This window comes from Lynx rufus, unplaced genomic scaffold (genome assembly GCF_022079265.1).
Source record: "Lynx rufus isolate CCGP_SWC_20201006 ecotype Redwood Valley unplaced genomic scaffold, mLynRuf1.p SCAF_11, whole genome shotgun sequence".
Lineage (NCBI taxonomy): Eukaryota > Metazoa > Chordata > Mammalia > Carnivora > Felidae > Lynx > Lynx rufus.
Genome location: NW_025814825.1, coordinates 55,620,228 through 55,643,246, shown reverse-complemented (window position 1 = coordinate 55,643,246; position 23,019 = coordinate 55,620,228). Strand labels below are relative to the sequence as shown.

The window sequence follows — 23,019 nt, the reverse complement described above, 5'->3', positions numbered from 1 at the left end:
TGAGGAGTCTAAAAGCACAGGGAACCAAGTCCCACATAGGTCTCCTGAATTTTCACTCGGTAATGTGCCCATCTCCCATCTATGATTGGGCAACAGAACTTTCTGGAAAGTTCTTCAAGCCAAACTAGTTGCGAAATGAACTCCATAGGCAGAATCAGGATGTAGGCACCACATACAGTGCTTTTTTTTCCCCTCATTTCCCATTCGCCAACCTCCTCAGCGATGTTGGCCTAGGGAATGATGGCAGGAAGAGTCCCTCTTTCTGCTAATCCCAACAACATTGATGGGCTTTTCTTAGCACTTACTGAACTGTGGGCCACAGAGTATTCTCTGGATGCCCTTGGCCCATTAGTTATTGGAGTTTGGGTTCATGAAGTTGGATGAGTTTCCTGCCCATGACTGGGGTTAGCATTTTTCATGGCTAGTATTTGCAAAGATCAAAACCCACACTGCCTGTCTCTCAAAATTCCTTCAGCCCTCAACGGGCTACCTTAACGGAGAAGAAGCTGGTGCAGGTGTCCCCTTTCTTGTCAACCCTGGAATGTGTCCTCACCCTCCTTCTTGAACACATATGAATCCTGCAGTCCGTGAAAACAAGATTTTCAGTGTGAAAACATTCTTTCTTTACAAGAAGTGCCCGGGGCCCAAGTGTGCTGACTTCCCTGGACCACATTATGGGAACAGGAATGGTTTCTAGAGAGTTCCCTGTTCTGCCTTCAGGACCTAGGGGAATGACTGGCAAATCGTATGTACTTAGTAAAAATGTGTATAACAACAGAACCCATCTTAGCTCTTATCTCTGACCATCTCCATAAGGTGTGGCGATGGAGCGAAGAAGCTGGAGAAGGAAAGATCCTGATGTGCACATAGAGAGCTGCTCTGAGGAATACTTCCCTTAGAAACTGGCACTACAATAAGCAGCAGAAATTTCAGGAACCATCTAGTTGTATTCTCAACACCATATCAAGAACAGCTGAGAATTTATTTTTTTCAGTTTAGTTTATTTATTTTTGAGAGAGAGTGAGTGAGCATGAGCAGAGCAGAGAGAGAGAGTGAGAGAGAGAATCCCAAGCAGGCTCCACACTGTCAGTATCACAAACCGTGAGATCCTGCCTTGAGCTGACATCAAGAGTTGGACGCTTAACCAACTGAGCCCCCCAGGAGCGCCCCAAGAGCAGCTGATAATTTTTAAAAGATCAGAGAAGAGGAAATTCTATCAGATGATGAGGAGCACAATTGCCGAATTGAAAGCAACAACTAGCAGCTGGAAAACTTGAAAAATTATAAGCCAATGAAATACAAAATAAGGTCAAGAAATTTTCCCAGAATAAAGAGATGAGCATTTTAAAAGAAAAGATTTTTTTTTAACGATTCAATAAATTCAATTACCATTTATCAGGAACGTCAATGGAGGTAGTAAAAAAAGATGGTAATCTAACAAGTAATAGAAGAAAATCATATAAAACTTAAAAAAAAAAGAATGATAAGTCTTTAGATCCCAAGTGCTCCCTGAAAATCAAACAATATTAATTAAAATAGCCAATATATAGAAATACTCTGGAAATCTTGTCTTAGTCTTAGGTAAGGGAAATTCTATAATCCTACCCAAGAAAGGAGAACGTGGCTGGCCTCAGAATTCTCCTCAGCAATACAAAGCAAAAAATCATACAACCCGAGCTACTGAGGTTTTTATTTTCTTCTTGGAAAAGAAGTAAGAAGTGATGTACAAAATTTGAAGTACACAAGTTATAAATAAACGGCTCAATGAATTTTCAAAAGGAAAACACCCATATAATCAGCACCTAGTTAAGAACCAGAACATGACCATGGGCCCTGAACCCACCTTCTGCCCTAATAACCACTTCATACCCCAAAGAGTAACTGCCACCCTGACTTTTAACACCATAGGTGAGTTTAGCTTGTTTTCGAATTTTATATAGATGGACTCATTCCATGTGTGCTTTGGGTCTGGCTTATTTTGTTGAACACAATGTTTTTTTTTTTAATATTTTTATTTATTTTTGAGACAGAGAGAGACAGAGCACGAGCAGGGGAGGGGCAGAGAGAGAGAGGGAGACACAGGATCCGAAGCGGGCTCCAGGCTCCGAGTGGTCAGCGCAGAGCCCGACGCGGGGCTCGAACTCACGGACCACGAGATCGTGACCTGAGCCGAAGTCAGAAGCTTAACCGACTGAGCCACCCAGGTGCCCCGAACATAATGTTTTTTGCATGTAGCTGTAATCTTTTCATCCTCGTTGCCATATAGGATTCCGTTGTATGTATGTACGAATAGACAGTTCCGTGGAATCGTCGATTCCACTGCCGGTGGGCATTTCATTAATGAACATTAATAGTCTTTTGGTGAACAAACGTGTGCATTTCTGCTGGCTATATACGTACAAGTGGAATTGCTGCCTCATAGGTAGGTGTACGTTTCATGGATACGGCCAAACCACTTTCTTCTAAACTGACTGTACCGATTTACATTCCTCTCAGCAGGATAGGAGGGTTCTAGTGGCTCCACATCCTTCCAACACTCGGTATGTCTGTTGAAATTCAGGCATCCTGGCACGTCTGTAGTGGTATCACGTTGTGGTTTTTTGCATCTCCCTGATGACCAGTGACGTGTACAACCTTTCTGTATGTTTATTGGTCATTTGACTGTCTTCTTTCGGAAGGGTCTGTTCAACTCTTTCACCCATAATACCCCTTGGCTTAACTACTATCGTTTTATAGTAAATCTTGATATCTGGTAGTGTAAATCCTTCCCTTTTGTATTTCTTCTTGAAAATCGCCTTGGCTTTTCTTGGCTCTTGAATTTCCATATAGTTTTAGAATCAGCTCATTTGCTCCACAGAAAATAAAAGTTTTCTGGAATTTGTTGGGGATGGCATTTAATTTACGGATGAATTTTGGGAGAATCAACTTCTTTACAATATGCAGCTTTCCAATTCATGAATATAGTATATCCTTCCATTGCTAGATATTCTTTCATTTCTTTCAATAGTGTGTTGCAGTCTTTCTTGCGTACCTTTTGTTAGATTTGTGTCTGAGTATATAATACTTTTTGAATGTGGCATTATTACAAGGATAGACAAATAGATCAATGGAGGTTCTATTCTATTCTAGAGTGTTAAAAATGTCTTATATCTTAATCTGAGTGTTCTCACAGATGTGTACAATGGCCAAAACTAATCTAACTATACTCTTTTCTAATATACTTTATCCATTTTCCCTATGTTTGTTTAAGCACAACAAATCAGTATGAAAGAGAAAAACATAAAAGATATGGCAGAGAATTCAAACTAGGAAAAAATTATACTACTGATAAAAAATGTAAATTACAATAAAGTATGATGATTTTTGACAAATTAGCACAACATTTGTCTCTTTTTGATAACATTACCCATATAATAACCATAAGAGTACAAGAAGGCAGATGCTTTTATATACTACTAGAGGAAGTATAAATTAGTGTAAACTTACTGGAGGGCAATTGGGCAAAAGATTTAAAAATGTACACGCAAGTCCACTAGAAATTCCACTTTCAGAAATTTATTTTAAAGACTAGATCATGGATATAGCATAAATTTAGCTATTAGAATGTTCGCTACAAAACTGTCTATGAGAGTCAAATACAGAAATCTATCTAATAATAGGGAATTAATAAAATAAACTATGATATATAACGATGAAACAATATCAACCACTGAAAACTATGACATAGAAGAAAAGTTCATGATATAGGAAAGTATTCTCAATGCAATAATCGTCAAAAGAAAGTAGCTGCAATAGCAGTCATTCGAGAAGTTTCCAATTTGAGTTTTTAAGTGTAAATTTATATATCTCATCACAAGAAAACAGTTGTAAGTGTGTGAGCTGATGATGTTAACTAAACTTATTGTGGTGATCATTTCACAACATAGACACATGTCAAGTCATTAAGTCAATTAGATCTAAACAAAACTAGAAGAAAAATATATATGTCGTATATATTTATATATAAATAATATTGATCTATTTGTCAAATATATATATATATACACACACATATATATAAATCTGAAAGAGCGGGGGGGGGGTAGAGTGAGAGAAGGGAGACAAGAAGGATATACAATTAAATGTCAGCGGTGACTTTCTGTGTATTGAGATCATAGGTGGTATTTTCATTTCTTCTTCTCATGCCTTCACTTTTTCTAAATGTTTAACCAGGCACATGTATCACTCTTGTACTGATAAGAGGAGTATTTTAAGAAACTATAAAAGAGGGGCGCCTGGGTGGCTCAGTCAGTTGGGCGGCCGACTTCGGCTCAGGTCATGATCTCGCGGTCCGTGAGTTCGAGCCCCGCGTCGGGCTCTGTGCTGACAGCTCAGAGCCTGGAGCCTGTTTCAGATTCTGTGTCTCCCTCTCTCTGACCCTCCCCCGTTCATGCTCTGTCTCTCTCTGTCTCAAAAATAAATAAACGTTAAAAAAAAAATTAAAAAAAAAACTATAAAAGAAAGATAGTATGCACCTTCTAATACATTGGAAAATGTCGATGAATGAAACTGTTCTCCTGCCAAGAAATAGAAATCGACGAAAGAAAAAAGTATACATTTATATACCGAGAAAAACACACCAGAGTTTTATCGGGATTGTGGGTGACTTCTTTTTTTCTTTCTTAACATCCATCTTCAGTTTTCAAGCTTCCTCCAGGAACTATGTATTCATTTTACAATCTGAAACAAGGCCATGCAAATGGAGAGGAAACAGGGCAAGAGCGGTTGGTGAGTTGGTCTTTGTGCAGAATGGTAGACAACTTGCAGAGCTCTGGACACAAACACACGATCACCATCTCTACTCAAACTCAGTCCCGGTGCCTACAAGCCCTCCCAGCAGCTTTCACTCTCAAACTTCACAGCCCACAGAGAGAGACCTTACTCTTCAGATTTCTACAGGTGAGGAAACTCAGCCCCAACAGGATGGTCACTTACTCAAAGTGGCCCAGGAAATATAAAGGGGAGGACAGATTTGAACCCAGGTTGACCGGCTTTCAAAGTTCATGCTGTTTTCGCTACATGAGTACTTTCTATTATCATATCACAACCAAGACCACCAAAAAGTTGTTATAAACTCTAAAGCCACGATGCACAAGGGCCTCCTTCAAGATAAATACAATCTGTTTGGAATGCACCAGCCTTATTGAAAAATATTACTGAAATCAAAGCATTTTGCACTACTTTATTCATTATTTTTATGGTACTCCAGGATTTTTGTGGGATTTGTTTTTCATTTTACTTCTGTAAGCCTGCCAATGCTTTAAAGCAATATTTCAATTGAAGGGGAAAGGGGGGGGGGAACCAGTTTTCCCAGAAAAAACTCAACAGGGCTTTCCATCCTTTCATACGGTCTGGGGAAGTCCTATCCCCCTTCCCCTCCCTACCCCCTTTCCCCAGCCCCCATAAAGTGCAAATTTAACACTGAAGCTACTGTTCAAAAAAAAATTTTTTTTATGTTTTATTTATTTTTGAGAGCAAGAGAGACAGAGTGCGAGTGGGCAGAGAGCGAGGGAGACACAGAATCCGAAGCAGGCTCCAGGCTCTGAGCTGTCAGCACAGAGCCCGACAGGGGGGCTCGAACTCACAGACCATGAGATCATGACCTAAGCCGGACACTTAACCGACTGAGCCACCCAGGCGCCGACCCCTGATGGGAAAACAAACTGTTTCCCTCGTGTCTTCCACGTCTGTATTTTCCGAGGTGCCACGGCCTGCTGGCCCTTGAGAGGCTTACAACCAAGGTTTGGGTTAAGACAGGTCAATTTTAGAATGTGCATTTTATTCTGCCGATGTGAAGCAAGCCCGTAATACTGTGGTTGCAGACGGTGCTCCCTGGAACTCTGGGGAAGCCTCAGGGGCTGGGGTTGGGGGGGTGGGGGCGCCCTGAAAAGGAGCGGTGGGCGAGGTGAGGATTCTTTGCCGACAGTCCCACTCTTGACTTCAACCGCAGTAGCTCCGCTGTGATCTGTTTCATGTATTTGGATTCCCCATCAGTTTTATTTTTGGACGAAAGACAATGTGGTTTAAAAGAAAAAAAAAAAAGTTTGAAAAGAATCCCTGCTTTAATGCGCGGAAACACAGCAGAAAAGAACAGGCTTCTCTGTGCATCAGAACATTGAAAGAATGAAAGCACCTTCTTTAAATCTGCAACTGCTCAGAATGACCCTCCTGGGCCGAAACGCCTCTTTCAACAGCTGAGGACATTGCGGACCAGAGCAAGGGAGAGAGAGACGAGGTCAGGGTCAGAGAGACGTCTCCGCGAATGCTGTAACAAATGCTGTAGCTTGCCCGTCCGACAAAACTTAGCCACAGGGTTTTAGTAAGCGGCTCACATTTCCAAAATGCATTTCTTGACTTAAGTCCTGCCCCTTTTCATAACCAGTAAGAAGTAGGAGGAACCACCTGAGAGTGAACATTATTATTGAATGTTGAAATTAATTTGGAGCTTCCTACCAGTCGAGGTGAAAAGAGACCACAACGTTCCACAGTTCTTATTGAGGGGGAAATACCAATTCTCTTTTTATGGGAGATGATTTCATGAAGACCCGTCCTGATTTAAACGTACAGAGAAAAAGACGTGTTCCCTTTGGGATGGAATAAACCAGTAAGTCCGAAGATTACTAATTTTCCCATTTAGACTGACTTCTATGATCGGTTTACGGGTTAACATGTGAATTCACCCATTGGCCGCAGACTTCCACGGACATTATAAGTGAAATCGTTGGTTTTGTACGTCGAGATAGTAAAAACTTGTTTTTCCTTTTCTCGTTCCATAGGGTTATAATTTTCCCCCAAACTTTGCATTCTGTGTTCCTTGTATCTGCAAGCAAGAAGTGGAATTCTGTGGAAAGAACAACAGTGGGGGAAAGGATAAAAATATTTATGGGGTGCCTGGGTGGCTCAGTCGGTTGAGCGTCTGACTCTTGATTTCGGCTCAGGTCATGAGCTCATGATTTGAGAGATCGAGCCCTGCATCGGGCTCTGTGCTGACCGTGTGGAGCCTGCTTGGGATCCTGTCTCTCCCTCTGCCGCTCCCCCACTCTCTCTATCTCTCAAAAATAAATAGGCGCCCCCGGTCCGACTTCGGCTGGGGTCATGACCTCACGGTCCGTGAGTTCGAGCCCCGCGTCGGGCTCTGTGCTGACAGCTCAGAGCCTGGAGCCTGTTTCGGATTCTGTGTCTCCCTCTCTCTCCGACCCTCCCCCCTTCATGCTCTGTCTCTCTCTGTCTCAAAAATAAAACATTAAAAAAAAAATTTTTTTAATAAATAAATAAATAAATAATAAAAAATACTCGTGATCTGGGGGGGCACTGAGTATTCCCAAGCCGTCTCACGAGACCGTCCGACACTGTTGATTCCTACTCTGTGTCACTTACCTCCTATACCCAGTGAAATTCACCCTGGGTTTCACTTTTATCTTTACCACCACACAACCCTTTAAAATGGTTACTGGTATCACAGATACAAAAAAGCCAAGGACTAACCAGGCTCACAAGTTTGCCCTGGTGACAGGGATCTCCGGTCCCATCCACCTGCTGTAAGCCAGGCACTAATCAAGGCACCCCAAGTCCCAAAACAACGCAGATCACGCCTCTGCCTTTGGTGACCTCGGTCCAGCGGCCAGAGACAGCCAGCGGTCAACACACACAGAACAGCAAGCAGACGAGAAGAGCACAGGCTGTGTCTCACGCTGGGAAGGAAACCAACCAGGGGCAGTGATGCAAATGGGAGGAACCGCCATGGCGTTTTCCATTGGTGATCGGGCAGGGCCTGCCTGAGAAGTGACAGTTAAGCTGAGCCTGGAAGATGACAAGAGGCTGGTGGGCCGGCAAAGTCTGGATCTGTACCAGGCCGGTCAGGAGGCCTCGCGACCCCTCTCGTCTACCTGCTCCGACAGCCCTACAAGGTCAGCACGTTCTTCCCTCTCATAGGAAGGAGGCTCAGAGAGGTTAAGTGATTTAATCCACATCGCACAGCCAATACAACGGAGCAAGATTTTTAACCCAAGAATATCTGGCCCAAATGTGTGCTCTTAGCATTGACTTCATTTGATGTGACTCACGGATTTACCAGCCACCGCCATTGGCAACTCGATTTACTACGGGTCAGTTGGATATCTAGTGAGCTGTGTATCCACTTTCATTCATTCTCAGCCTCCTTCCAAAGAGGGTTTGAGCCCCCGGATTCTCTGTACGTGCTGGAGTCTCCTGCAAATAGAGCCCCCTGCTCCGGCTGGGTCGATGGTTCGGAAATCCCATGAGAAGGTCTTCTCAGGGTGCTCAGACTTTTAGAGAAACTCACAGACAAGGAACGTCCTCACCCTCTGTCACCTTCTTCTCACCTCATCCAAGCTGTTCCCCTTAGATGCTGTCATTCAACGTTCAAAAGGTCCTACAAATACCTCAATACTCAAGCCTCCCTTTATCAGGGCAAACACCAAACAAACAAACAAAAATCCTCCCACCTCTTCTGGTGATGCAGCGAACACCCCCCTGGAGAATCAAGGGGGCCCGTGTGTCCTGCTCCTCTCCCTGTCTCCGTCGTCACCATTTTGGACACGGATGGATGTCACCATGGAAGGAAGCCTCCCTTCGCGCCCTCCCTGCCCTGACCCGGTGAGAGCAGCCTGGAGTGGTGGAAAAGGCTCTTTCTAACCCCGTGGCTCACTCCCAAGCCTGCTGGTTGATGAAACCCATTGCAATGACTTCGACGAAGCACAGGAAAATGTGTCACTCCCTGAATGACCACATCTGCCCAAAGTAGGCATGTTACATCATTGCCACACAGGACCTGACTCTTTCTCAACCAGGTGTGCAATCTGGGGTTTTTTCCTAAATAATTTGCCAGCTGAAAAAAAGAGGCTGCTATTCAGGGAGCCCTTATTAGCTCAGAATAACAGCCAACACGTGTTCAGCCTTACCGGGAGCCCGGAACTGCTCTCCGTCTTTTACCATATTAAGTCCCAGCAGCCCGGCCGGGGTGGGAGGCAGGTGTCATCATCACTATCTTCCAGATAAGGACACCAAGGCATATTCCTTGCATCACTTGTGTGAGGTCTCCAGCTGGAAGTGGGGGGGGGAGCGGGGCGGAGACCGGATCCAAGCTGCTAGCTGCTCTCTCTGCTGGGTCTCATGCAATGAAACAGCTTTTCAAAGTCATACAAGGCTTTCAGCCCGTTACTCATGCAAAAGTCAGAACCTCATATTTAGCTATTAGTTACGGACAAATAAGGAAAGGCAGAAACGTTGGCCATGATGTCAGCAGGTTGTTCTCAGATTCCGGTTTCGATTTCAAACATGCAAAAATCATGCATGGCCAAAAAAAAATTTTTTTTTTTTATTTTAAGAGGGGAGGCTGGACATGGGTAGTCAAGATCAGAGACGATGTTAGAAGTCTTCAACGATAGGGCCTGAGTTAGCAGCTGCCTGTGACAGGTCAACCCCCAGGTTCTGGTGGCCCTGTCGTTTGCAGAGTGACAGGTCTCAGTTCCCCAGACCCCCACGTGAATTCGAGCAAGATCCCCTGGACGACCGTCCAGGAGCCTGCACTGCCTCGTGGGCTTTGCCAGGGTCTCGGCCCCCTGGGTTCCTAAACACCCAGCTCCCGAAGGAAATGCCACCCCCGGCAGCCATTTTTACTTGGGGGGGGGGCGATGCGTCAGCTCAGTGAGGAGCTCTGGGCTGAAGACTAAGTTTCTTTCCTTCCGGTGAGGCTATTTCAAGAAATGGCATTTTCAGTGTAGAAACGGATGATCTCTGTCTGGGCACTGCGTTCTGTGTCCTGCTGGTTCTGAGAGAAGGAGAGGGAGAGGGAAGAGGAGAGAACACGCAGGGTCCCTGCTCATCCTGTGCCCCAACCCAGGCAGACAGGAGGCCGGAGACCCCCGGACCTCTGTCTCTCCCTGCTCACCACCTCCAGCACTGGGGGGAAACGGGCCACACAGGTTCCCCGGGGGACGCGCACAACGCATGCACACCGGGACTCGGGTGGCTCAGTCGGTTAAGCGTCTGACTCTCGGTTTCGGCTCAGGTCATGATCTCCCGGTTTGTGTGTTCGAGTCCCACGACGGGCTCCGTGCTGACAGCGCGGAGCCTGCTTGGGATTCCCTGTCTCTCCCTCTCTTTCTGCCCCTCCCCTGCTCGCGTTCTCTCTCTCTCTCTCAAAATAAAGACAAAATTGTAAAAACAGAAAAGAAATGAAATGTGGGCCACATATGTCATTTTAAATTATCTAATAGCCATATAAAACAAAATAAGTTAAAAAAAAGGTGAAATTAATTTTAATAGGTTATTTAACCTAATATATCCAAGATATTATCACCTTATATTGATTTGTAATCGATTTAAAAATTGTTGAGATATTTTACATTCTTCTCTTATACACTAGGTTTTTGTGTATTTTACTCTCCTCGTACATCTGAATTTGGACTAAGCCACACTTCAAATGCTCAGTACGTGTGGCCAGTGGCCGCCACACAGGACCACAGAGGCCTGGCTCATTGCTGTCTCCGGATTATCACGTACCTTCTGCATCAGGCCCCCCAAGGAACCAACGAGCTCCCTGCTACCCAGCTGCGGTCATTGGCAACATCAGCTTTCCCCGGGACCCCTTAGAAATACAGAATCTCAGGCTTCACCCAGGGGCTGTTTAAATCAGAATCAAGGGTCACCGGGGTGACTCCGTGGGTTAAGTATCCGACTCTGGATTCGGGCTCAGGTCATAATCTCACGGTTCATGAGTTCAAGCCCTGCACTGGGCTCCATACTGGCCGTGTAGAGCCTGCCCGGGATTCTCTCTCTCCCTCTCTCTGCCCCCCGCCCCCCAGCTCTCCCTGTCTCTCTGTCTCTGTAAATAAAAAATAATAATAAATCAGAATCGAACTTTAACACTCTCCCTGGGTGATGGTGGCACAGAAACTCTGAGAAGCCTGTTGTCGTCTCTAAAGGACATCCGGGGGCAGGGGGCTCACTCTCCATGCCCCAGGAAGCTCGTGCCATCGTTAACTGGTTCCAATGATTAGAAAAGCACGGATCCCTCCTTTATCGAGTGTTCTCGATGAGCCGGGCCCCGTGTTAAATGCGTCATACAAATTATCTCATTTAAGCCCAGGACCGCCCTCTGATACGGGGGCTAATTTTGGCTCCCTTTTTAAAGATGGATAAACGGAGGCCCCACAAACCAAAATGACTCACCCCAGATCCTGCGGCCGGCCAGCAGTCTGTGTCAAGGCCCGTTTTCTTAGCCACTCACTATACCAGGGTTTCCCCAAAACTTCTGCCTGCCAGCTGCACCGAGGTGCTACCCAGAGCCGATTCGGAGCCCAGGACACTTTCCCGTCTCCATAGCAAAGGCAAGTGTCGTCGGGACTCAACCGAAATGGTCTTTGGCACCACGGCTTAATTTTTTTGTGTGGGTTTCTTCTATTCCTGATTTCATTTCTTTTCATTTAATATTTCATTTATGGCTTGAGCAAACTCTGTTGGTAGCTGCCTACTCAGCATTTCCTTTCCTCGTCAAGATTTAGGACAAGTTTAGAAATTGGCAACTAAGCAAATAGGCAGAAATTAATAAAAGTCATATGATGTCATTAGATAGCTCAAAGGTTCCCGGTTTCCAATTAAATAAGGTAGATGGTTAGAGCAATTATGTAAGGTACACATATTACGTGAGGGACCCCAATTATGCGAGGTTCACGTATGGGTACCCTGCTGAGGACGATCCTGAACTTGCACAAGATGTCACGAGATACCAGCGGGAAGGCAGTGTGATCAGATGGGGCCAAGTGAAGTGCAGTAAGCAAGCTATGAGTTTTTCCCCTTAACCGCTCTGTGTCAGGAAAAGCCCCAGAAAACCAGAAGAAGGTTGCTTTCCACCTGTCTTTCCACCAAGGGCCTGGAAATTCCAACTACTATTGTTTTGGAAACGACCTGTATTCTCAGTGCAAAAGAAAAGTCATTCGTCTTGAATAATAAAGGAAACCATCGGAGGAAGGGTCAAGAATTTGACTTTTTTTTTTTTTTAAACAATTTGATGCTTTTTTAATGACGACTACCTTCTCTGACTTTCCAGAGCGTCAAGAATCCTGCGTGTTTGAGGAAAGGGCGGGGCAAGGACACCGGAGGAGGAGGGAAAGGAGGAAGGATGATGTGGCACCACCAGGAGGCTCTACACGTCAGACCTATGGAAATAAAATCCCACATCACATGAAATGCCTGCACTGATTTTCTCCAAATTTAGAAACTATATCTGGGGTGGTCAAAGAAGATAGCGACTCTGTGGCAAACACAACTTCATGTGGGTCGGGGCGGGGGGGGGGGGGTGCTACGAGGAATCCCAGAGAAGTAGTCATCCTCCTGAGCAGTGGATGGTAACCAGAGGACCTTTCTCACGATCAGTTGATAAAGAAATGTCAAACCTATCCAGAAGTCACAAACAGAGAAAACAAACAGCAGTTTCAAAGAGGAGTCCCGAGTTAGCGTCCTCACTGCAGACAATCTGAATTGCAGCCCGTGAGTTGTGACCTAGAGCCTTCTGACATGGGCATTTCTACACGGCTGCGGGCACCGGTTGATTTAAAGATGGGTAATGATCGCCCAGCACGATGATCCGGGGACTACAGTCAGTTGTGAAATACACCCCAAACCCCACCGCTGGCACCACCAGAAGCAGCCTCCACTCCCTGGTCACTGTTGTTCTTCTGCTCACCAAACACCTTACACCCACGGTCGGGGTCCCTCCTGCAGGACGTGGGTCGGGGTCTCCAGAATAAGTGAGATCCCAGCCAGCAGGAAACTGGGATTTGGGTAACGTGCAACAGCTTCTCTGGGATGGAACCGACCTTTGTCACCACTGCATCCTCAAGACCTAGGATGATGCTTTGCTCCCGGGGCGGGGGGGGGGGGGGAGGGCGTTCAGTATAAAGTTGTCAACCGACCATCCTTGGAGACCTCACTCCTCTGTTCTAAGGCTCTTCATTGACAGCAGTGGTGACCACGGCAGCTAACATTTACTGGAGGTTTATTTTGTCCCAAACGCCATCCTAAACATTCTACTGACTTTACCCAAACATCAGATACCCCACCAGTGTGATGAGACCGGGACCATTATTCGTATCTGACGCACAAGGAAACCAAGGCACCAGAAGATTCGGTAACATGCTCGATACCGCCTGCCAGTAGGTGGCAGGACCAGGATTTGAACTCAGATCAGCCAGCCTCCTTATTTGGAACCACCTCGCTATAATGTTTCATTTTTATTTGTATTCTGGGCATCCAGAAGCAAACAGTAACCCCAGACGCTCCTTTGGGGAAGGGAAAAGAAGGGCATTCTGCAGCAGAGGACGGCCACCCTGGAAATCTCTAGCCACCAACCCCACCCCCTCCCCACGACCCCCAGCAGCTCCATTCAAGGGCCCAAACATTCACTCATTCTGAAGTCCTGCTCTCCAGGAGTCACCAGGCTGGTCTCCCGCTGGCCGATGCAGGGAGGAGAATGTCGATACAATGTAGCATTGAAATAAACCTCTACCCGGCGTGGCCAAGCTGGGAGCAGCAAGCTAGGCACTGAGCAGGACGTGGGGACATGGTACGCGCTGTCGTCCAGCGGCTTCCAACCTGTCTGCCCCCACACAGACGAGGAGCTGGCCAGTTCTCATTTGAGCCCGATGGCGGGGTCAAGACGAAATGTGTTGGAGGCATGCAGAGGGGGTGAGATCATTGTGAGTTGAGGTCATTGCCATTCTTAGAGAGATGAAAGCAAAAAACAGCCCTGACAGATGACTCGAGTGTCCCTGTCATTTCTCAGCATTTCCCCGGAGATGCTTATTCAGAAGAAGTGGGATGGCAATGTTTCCGCGGCCACATCTGTACAGCAGTCCTAGGCCGAGGACGCCCCCGAACTGCCTTTAAGCTCCCAGGGTTCCACTCTGGTTAGAAAACCTCAGAGGAATAGCATCTCAGTGAAGGGTGCACAGGGCTGGTTGTGGTTAGTGGCTGGGGATCGCTGAGGTTCAGTGAGGTCAAGTAAGCTTCTTGAACTTGGCTCTTTGAATAACACATACCAACCGCTTTAACACTCCAAAGGGTAACCTCTAGTGCAAATAGCCTGGAGATCTTTTTCCAGAAGGGCCACAGGGGCACGCCCACTTCTCAGGGCCCTGCCCAAGGCTCTAGGGAGCACTTCCACCCTTCGCTGGACCAATTTTCCAAAGTGCTCTGTAATTAAAGCCTCCCAGAAGAGATCCTCTCCTCGTCACTGAGAAGAGAAAAATAGAGCATTCCTGCAACCGTTTGGTACCTTGGGCGGCGGGGCTTCATTTGTAGCCAGTTCAAGTGAAGGGCCACGATGGGAGCAGTAGTAGAAGGCAATATTTTACAGGACAGCCCATCGAAGGCCCTTCAAGCATGTTCATCACCTTAAAATTTTCTTTAATGTTTATTTATTTTTGAGAGAGAGAGACGGACAGAGCATGAGAGAGGGAGGGGCAGAGAGAGGGGGAGAAATAGAACTTGAAGCAGGCTCCAGGCTCCGAGCTGTCAGCACAGAGCCCGACACGGGGCTCGAACTCACGAACCGTGAGATCGTGACCTGAGCCGAAGTCGGGCGCTTAACTGACTGAGCCACCAGGTGCCCTGCATGTTCATCACCTTTAAAGTGCAAAGGTAAAGGGGGCGCCTGGGTGGCTCAGTCGGTTAAGCGTCCAACCTCGGCTCAGGTCACGATCTCACGGTTCGCGGGTTCGAGCCCCGTGTCGGGCTCTGTCCTGACAGCTCGGAGCCCGGAGCCTGCTTTCAGATTCCGTGTCTGCCCCCCACCGCCCACACCCCATCTCTGTCTCTCCCTCAAAAATAAATAAACATCAGGAAAAAAAATTTTTTTAAGTGCAGAAGTAGAGCTGACATAGAGTTTGCTCTAAATAGAACAATTTGAATTGATTTTTTTCCCTGTGACACTTTTGCAAGAGAATAGCTAGTTTGGCCTGTGTGGCACCTGGCATGGAGCCCCTTAAGCATAATCTGTTTCTGCACAGCGCATGGGCTCATTCATTCACTCACCAGGTATTTAACGAGCACCTCCTAAATGCAAAGAGAGCCTGGAGAAAAAAAGACCAACAGGCCCTGCCTTCGTGGGGCTTGCGTTCTTGCGGGGGAGGCAGACAGAAAAATAATAAGATGTATCTGTTTATCCCATAATTTGTGATCCATGCTGTGTAAACAGAGAAATGGCGCCTGGGTGGCGCAGTCGGTTAAGCGTCCGACTTCAGCCAGGTCACGATCTCGCGGTCCGTGAGTTCGAGCCCCGCGTTGGGCTCTGGGCTGATGGCTCAGAGCCTGGAGCCTGTTTCCGGTTCTGTGTCTCCCTCTCTCTCTGCCCCTCCCCCGTTCATGCTCTGTCTCTCTCTGTCCCAAAAATAAATAAACGTTGAAAAAAAAAAAAAAAAGTGACTAGTATGAGGAAGGAAAAGGTATAGGTTGGGTTCAGCCTCAAGAAAGACCTTTTTGCACAGGGAAGCTTCATACTGCATTCAGAAAGGAGCCAGTCTCGCAAAGGGGGGGGGGGGGGAGATCTTTCCGGTCTGAGGAATCGCTTGTGCCAATGTCCTGGGGCAGGATGGGGCACAGCTGAATTGGAGAGGCTGAGAGAGTAGCAGTGGGGCTGCACTCTAACGAGTGAGAGAGAGGAGCCTGAGGGAATAGGCAGAAGCCAAGCCAGGTGCTCCGTGCTCTAAAGGTAGCCTCTCTTCTCCAACCTTCTGCGGGGTTTCACTCAGCATCTCAACACAACAGACCGGCGCCTAACTCCTCCCGCTCTCCCCCATTTAGCACCCCAGGAACACTGTCCCGTGGCTTTCAAAGAAAAACCGGCACCCTCTGGCCACCCTCTGCTTTGTTCCAGCAGCTTCCACAGCGATGAAAAGCAGGCTCCACAGAAAGAGCTTGGGTGATGTCCCCCCAGTGCGCATGTTCTTCCCACCCCATCGAGCCAGCCCGGGGTGGCTGCACTCAGTATTCTGCCACAGTCGTTGATAATAATTGTTGCATTAATTGGTGCTGTCCGGACCAGACAGAACGTAAAAGATCCCACTGTGTCCAATAATTAATGTTTTTCCCTCACTGCAACGCCATTAATAAGGGGCCCTTCCAAGAAACGAGTAATTGGCTGGTTGGGCGTCATTAGGGTATTTATAGATAAGCTTTGGTCTGAAGACATAGAGGAAAGCTGATTATGTTTATTTAGACTCTATTATCTATCGCTAATGTGTTATCCTGCGTTGCGATCATCCCCATTCTCTGGGTCCTAATGATACAGGGCACACTCACAATGTGATTTCAGTGATCTGCAACGTGGCTTTATCTCTGCTGCAAGGCAGAGAGGGGGGACAGAGGGGACGGCTGTTCACAGGTTCCGCATGCTCCCACTCATCCACCGTGAACCTTCTCTTTCCGCTGAGAAATTTAGAGCAAGGCTCTTGGAAGTACTAGAAAGACAGTTTCTCCTAATTAAACCTCAGAGGAGGGGAAGTTTCTTGGGTTTGTGATTATCTGAAGGGTTTTTGAAAATGTAAATCTGGTTGGGGAGACATCGCTTTGCAAAAATCGAAGGAAAAAGAGGCCGCCTGGATTCGAGATGATCTCTCAGTGGCAGCGAGTGACGAAGTCTCGCAGCTGATAAAACCTGGCCGAAATATATACGTCACACGAGATAAACGCATATGCTCCCAAGCGCTCTCTGGACCCCGGGAAGCGGGCACGGTGGCGTGGGGGGGCTGCTTTTTCTCCCAGAAGCCTTCGATCCACTTGTCCGTTGCTAAAAGTTTTAGGAAAGATTTCTTACGTTATTTTTAAAAGATAGATGAGCACAACAGGGTGAGTGTACTTCATGTCATTGGATTGTACCGTTAAAAATGACTAAAACAGTGCTCGCTTCGACAGCACGTATACTAAAATGGGAACGATGCAGAGAAGATTAGCACGGCCCCTTGTGCAAGGTTGACGTGAAAATGTGTGAAGCTTCCATATTTGGGGGTTTCTTTATGTTTCCAAGGAAAGGATTGAGTTTTTCTCATCAAAACTAGCTCTTTTCACAAATAAATTATCAGGTTACACTTGAAAAAAATGATCAAAACGGTAAGTTATATATATATGTATATATATATATATATATATACACATACATACATGTATATATATACACATGTACAGATATACACACACACATATATATATACATATATATATACACACGTATATATACACACACATATATATGTATACGTATATATATACACATGTATATATATAGACACACGTGTGTATATATATATATACATATAGCCCATTACTAGAAGAATAAATAGGATAATATAATTTGTAAGCAGAATTCAAAAGCATAAAGAAGCACCGGGCTTTTTTGCTTTATAACTGTGATGTATCTGATATTAATTTTAGCAACCAAACACTTCTAAATGGTCTCTTCTGCACATGAAATGACCCTCATGTTAATATTCCGAAACCCTTACCTTCACCACAAAAAGCCAGGACAATTATTTTGTCGGTTGACTGAGCTGGACAGTCAGTTAATGGGGATGGAAGAGCGAACTCAACCTGCCTCATTTTTACCACTTCCTGTTAAACTTGTTCTGTGGACAGTTCTTTATCCACTCCTGGCTGTTACTCTCACATGGGTCCCACAGCTTTTTGTGACTCTTATTTATTATAAAGAACCCAGTTCCATCTAATAAAGAAAAGTATAGCCCAGTGGGGATGTGCGTCTACGTGCTGCACACGTGTGATGAGCTCTAGACATCATTTTCACATGTCTCAAGGCACGGTGGGAGTCTCCGGCCCCGAGGCCAAGTTCAGGCTCGGCCCATGTCTCACAGCATGTTCAGCGGTGAAAGGTGCATAACCTCGTTAAGCTCAGGTTCCACACCTGTGAGATGAGGGTGCCGCTGTTGCTCTTGGAAAGATGTGAGACGACGTCTGTGGAGGCAGGTGCAGACAAGGGACCCTGCAAATATCCACCTCTCCCCATCTGCCCTTGTACATGTGAAAGCATCCGACCCGTACGGCCCTCCACTCACCGCCCCTGCCCTTGCCCCCGTGCTGTCTTCTCTGTGAAGAACGCACTCGGGAGCCCCGACCCGCCTCTGGTTTTGAAATAAGCTCCCAGAGAGTTGACCTGTGCACGAAGGCGTGATGTAACTTTGCAAATTAAATGTGTAAGGCTTTTAGAAAAACGATGCCCTTTCCTCCCCAGCTCCCCACCGCTGGGAGCAGGTAATTTGTGGGCACATCTGTTGCAGGTGTCGGGGAATACTCTTGGAGATATTCCTAGATCCTGGCCTGGGGTCTAAAGGTTGAGAAGCTGGCTCCTGGGACCCGGCGATGCCTGCAGCGTCAGAATAACAGGAGTGAGGGGGAAGGCCTGGGAGCAGGGCTGGGGCTGGGCAGGTGGCCAAGGTGGCTGGGTGGGTCAGCAAGCGGGGAAGGCAGAAAAGACCAGGACCGCTGTCAGGGGCAGGAAAAGGAAGCAGGGGCTGCAACCCGAACATATACGTGCACCGCGTTCACCCAGATGCCATTTACCGGATTTCTCTGGCCCAGGCAAGCCACTTAACCCCTCTTGGCCACAGGAAGAGTGCCGGCCTGCTTCGCCCCCAGGCTGAGGTTGTGCTGGCTGGCAGCACTTTTACAGATGCCTTCTGGGCATTCGCATTCTGCCAGGTGCAGGAGGGTGCAGGATCAAAGAGAAAAAGAGGCAGCCTTGCCTGAAAGAACCCATCACTCTTCTTCCGGTCTTGCCCGGGCTCCTCATTTTTCTCAGCATAAAATCCAGACTCGGATTCGAGATCCACACGCAACTTTGGGATCCGGCCCTGGTGCCGCCCTCGGGCAACGTTTTGCAAATGCTCCTTTGCTACCCCGAGACAAAATCCGGAGGTCGCACGATTTTTCTACACGCTGAACCACTGATCGGGGTCTCAACCAACATAATGCCTTCACTGTAATATAAAGGTGGGAAAAGAGAAGTCATAGGTAATAAGACAATGTGAATTTCATCAGGTAAACTCCCTGGCCGTGACTTCACTAGTCAACATAGGGACCTGCCTTTGTGTGTGAAGCCATAGCCGATGCCACAGGTACAAACGCACGTGACAACAGACGTGATCCTCGGGAGACTCAAATTTCAAAAGCAATGGTGTCGCGTGGGTGACACGATTTCCCAACTTGGTGAACATTACTGGGTCGCGTTCCAAACAGAACACACAGGGCAACCTTCCCTTAATTTATATGACATTTCCATTCCCAGACAAGGCCGTGTATGGCTGATACCCTGCCCAAGTGACCTTCAGTTTATATGAACGGGAGCGTTAAGTCCAGGGTAAGATGGCTTGCCACCTACACGAATACCCGTCAGGACACCCCGAAGTCGTGCAGGACCCAGGATGGCCCATTGCTCTGTGGGACCGTGCCATGCACTGCGTGAAGTCTCGCGTCCTCGGTGCCTGCTCACTGAGCCTGTGGCACCCCCCTCCCACAATTATCTCGAACGGTCTCAAGAGGGCAACGTTGCCCGCCTTGGGAATCACTGATCTAGCCCCTGCCTACCTCTCCAACACTGGCCTTGTCCTACTCTCTCCTCCTTCACTACATTCCCGGCCACACGAGCCCTTGGCCATTCCCGCAACACATCACAGGCCTTTGCCTACGGCATTCCCTCCCCCAGGAATGCTGTTCCCTAGCTGTTCACACAGCGGCCTTCTCACCCTTCGTGTCTCAGCTCACATAACATCTCCACGGAAACAGCTTGCCCAGACGCCCTATCTACAGTCATGCGTGCATCCCCCGGCCTGCCAGTCTCAGCCATGGTCCCCTGTTCTTGTCCCTCACACGTCGTGCTGGAAGGATCTTTTTCTAGGTCGTCTTTCTCACCAGACTGGGGTCAGCAAACTTTTCTGTAAGGGTCCAGAGAGCAAATAGCTTAGGCTTTGCAGGCCATATGGTATCTGTCACGGCAACTCCACTCTGTCCTTACAGCTCAAAAGCAGCCACCGACCACATGTGAACAAACGGGCATGCCCGTGCACCGATAAAGCTTTATTTAAAAAAACTTTTTTTAATGTTTATTTATTTTTGAGAGAGAGAAAGACAGAGCACGAGCGGGGGAGGAGCAGAGAGAGAGGGAGACACAGAGTCCGAAACAGGCTCTGGGCTCTGAGCTATCAGCACAGAGCCCATCGCGGGGCTCGAACTCACAGACCGCGGGATCGTGACCTGAGCCGAAGCCGGAAGCTTCACCGACTGAGCCACCCAGACGCCCCACCGATAAAGCTTTACTTACAAAACCCAGGTGGCCGTCGGGTTTGGTCCACGGGCAGGTTTTTCAAACCCAACACTAGCCTGTAAGCTCCTTATTTGTCCAGTTTCCTCTTGAATTCCTTGAGTCTGGCACAGTGTGGAGCCAATGGGAGGAGCTAGAAGAGTGCGTGGTGAACACATGAGTTTGTGGTCCAGCTCGAATGAGGAACAACCGGAAAACACAAGAAAGGTCTTCCAATTCTTAGCACGTAGGGAAAGCATTTACACGCTGGTCACCCATCCAGCACTGAAGGAGTCTCGATAAGGAAGGGCAGGAGAATTCAGGGAGGGCTTCCCGGAGTAGGTGACCCTGAACAGCAGCTGAAGGAAGGATGGGATTTGGACCAGGGAAGTCATGGCCCTCACTTGTTCAATCATTAATTCATTCCCTCATGGGAGGGACTTGTGATGACTGTCCCAGCAGGTGCAGAAAACACCAAGATGCACACGCAGCTCTGCCAGGGAGGGAGAAGTCCCTTGAGACCACGAGTGACAGTTGTTTGCTCTTTGAAGGAGTCACTTGAACTCCTTCTCTGAAACAAGAGGCAAGGTTATTCCCACGCTTCCCTCTTGGTTTCCTTCCCTCCAAAGCCCCAGGCCCTGCACTCCCTGCAGACCTCCTAACTGCTTGTCCTTCTACTCTCTCTGCCTTGGCTTCTCAGAAACTCAGAGCCACATGGATGGCACAGAGCCTTCCGTGGAACGGATGTGGCTGCCTCATTTCCCTTTCCCTGGGATTTCTCGTCAGCTCTTCAAGTTGTAACAGACACACCTCTGCAGGGCAGCCCAAGTCCTCTCAGAGGTGAGCCAGGTGGCTTCCGTGTTAAAAAAAAAAAAAAATTGCAGAATATTCCTCCTGTCTCCCCACCTGCTCCCACCCTGAACCCATTTTATTAACACTGAGTTGTTTTGAAGTCGAGTTTAAACAGCCCAAGTGATTGTTGGTATTTCATAACTAGTCCATTTTCTAGCTGCTAACAGCGGGTAACGATTTACGTATTTCTCGACACAGTATCGATACTGCATCATCAAAAAAAAAGGAAGAAAAAAGAAAACAGGGTCCGTATAGGAACTCGAGGCCATGATCTTGTAATCTCCTCGGCTCTGTGCCCTTGCGGTGACCCTGACTCACTATGTGAGGCGGGACAGGTCCTCTAGCATTTCTGCAGGGAGCACGGTGAAAGCTGGAGGCCACAGCCCAGAAGATACTAATGGTCACAAGTGAAAAAATCCCTCAAGGGCTGCTGTTGGCCGAGGGTGACCCAGAGTCAGTCTTTGGGATCAGAGAACCCCTCATGCGTTCCTTCGTTTGTTCGCCCATTCAATAAATCAAGTACCTTTCGGGTCAGACACCGAGCTGAGCACCGGGGGGGTCCAGTAAACAAGACCAGGAAGGTTCGTGTCTCCTCCCTCCCGCCCCGCCGTACCCAACCCCGTAGAGTGGGGAGGCCACGATAAGCAAGGGAGCTACCAAGTGAACAAGCTCATTGCAAACTGTGCCGGTATAACAATGAGCAGAGGGGGAGGGGGGAAGGACACATCAAGAAAGGCCTCTCAGAGGAGGTGACCTCGGATCTGGTTGCGGAAAGGGCAGGGGAAGCAAAAGTCAAAGAAAACAACAGTGAAAGTCCAGAACAGGAAAGAAGGTGCACATGGAAGATGCCGGAGGCCAGGGAGGATTCCTGCCTCCACCTGAGAGGTTTTGGGGCAGAAAGGCAGTTCTCAGGATGCCTGGGAAACTGTCCCTCCCTATGTGCCTGTGGGGACAGCCGGATGTCACTCCCCTCACACGGGAGGGAGGAGAGGACAAAACACTGATCCGAACAGTGGGAGACCCAAAACAGAACAAATTGGGGCGCCTGGGGGCTCAGTCAGTTAAGCGAACGGCTCTCGGTTTTGGCTCAGGTCATGATCTCACGGTTCGTGGGTTTGAGCCCCGCGTGGGGCTCTGCAGTGACCGTGTGGTGCCTGTTTGGGATTCTCTCCCTCCCTCTCTCTCTGGCCCTCCCCTGCTTGTGCAAGCACGTACTCTCTCTCTCTCAAAATAAATAAACTTTTAAAAAAGAACAAATAAAAAGTAGGGGTAAAAAAAGAGCCAAGAACCCCCTTTCTCTAAAACCAGCGGCCCCTGTCCAAGTGGGCACGGCTGAGATGTCTTTCAGCCAGTGCCTTCGACTGCCAAGGGTCCGGCCCCTTCCAGACTTCACCGAGGACCCCAGGCCCCTGCCCCAGACCACGCCTGGAGGCTCCAGGTCCTTCGCGGTGCCATCGGGAGGACCGTGTTGGGAATCACCAACGATCTTGTATTAGGTGATGAGCTAAAGCTCTTCTCTCTGCTTCCTTCTCGAGACAATGCCATCGTGGGCCCGCCTCGGAAGAGAGACGAATCCACTTGATAAACAGCAAGGGCTTGTGGCCCCATCAGTGAGTGGGGGATGCTTTCAAGCCTTTCAGAACATCGTCACCCATGCCCGCAAGCCGGGGGCACTCATCTGGGGTCTGCCAGCGACATCTGAACACCAGGATCACGCAGTGACAAGCAGGGAAGGCACAAAACGCTACCTCGTCACCTTTTTAATGAGTAAAATCCTCTGTCTGCTGCCGGGGCCCTCAGAGACC

The 23,019-nt window shown here is 47.8% G+C and overlaps 1 non-coding gene across 1 annotated transcript; it reads left to right on the top strand.

Moving 5' to 3' along the window:
• Positions 1 to 16,955: 16,955 nt before the first annotated feature.
• On the top strand, positions 16,956 to 17,060 carry LOC124507345 (U6 spliceosomal RNA). Its single transcript, XR_006960999.1, has one exon. It is a non-coding gene; the product is annotated as a U6 spliceosomal RNA (small nuclear RNA).
• Positions 17,061 to 23,019: the final 5,959 nt, after the last annotated feature.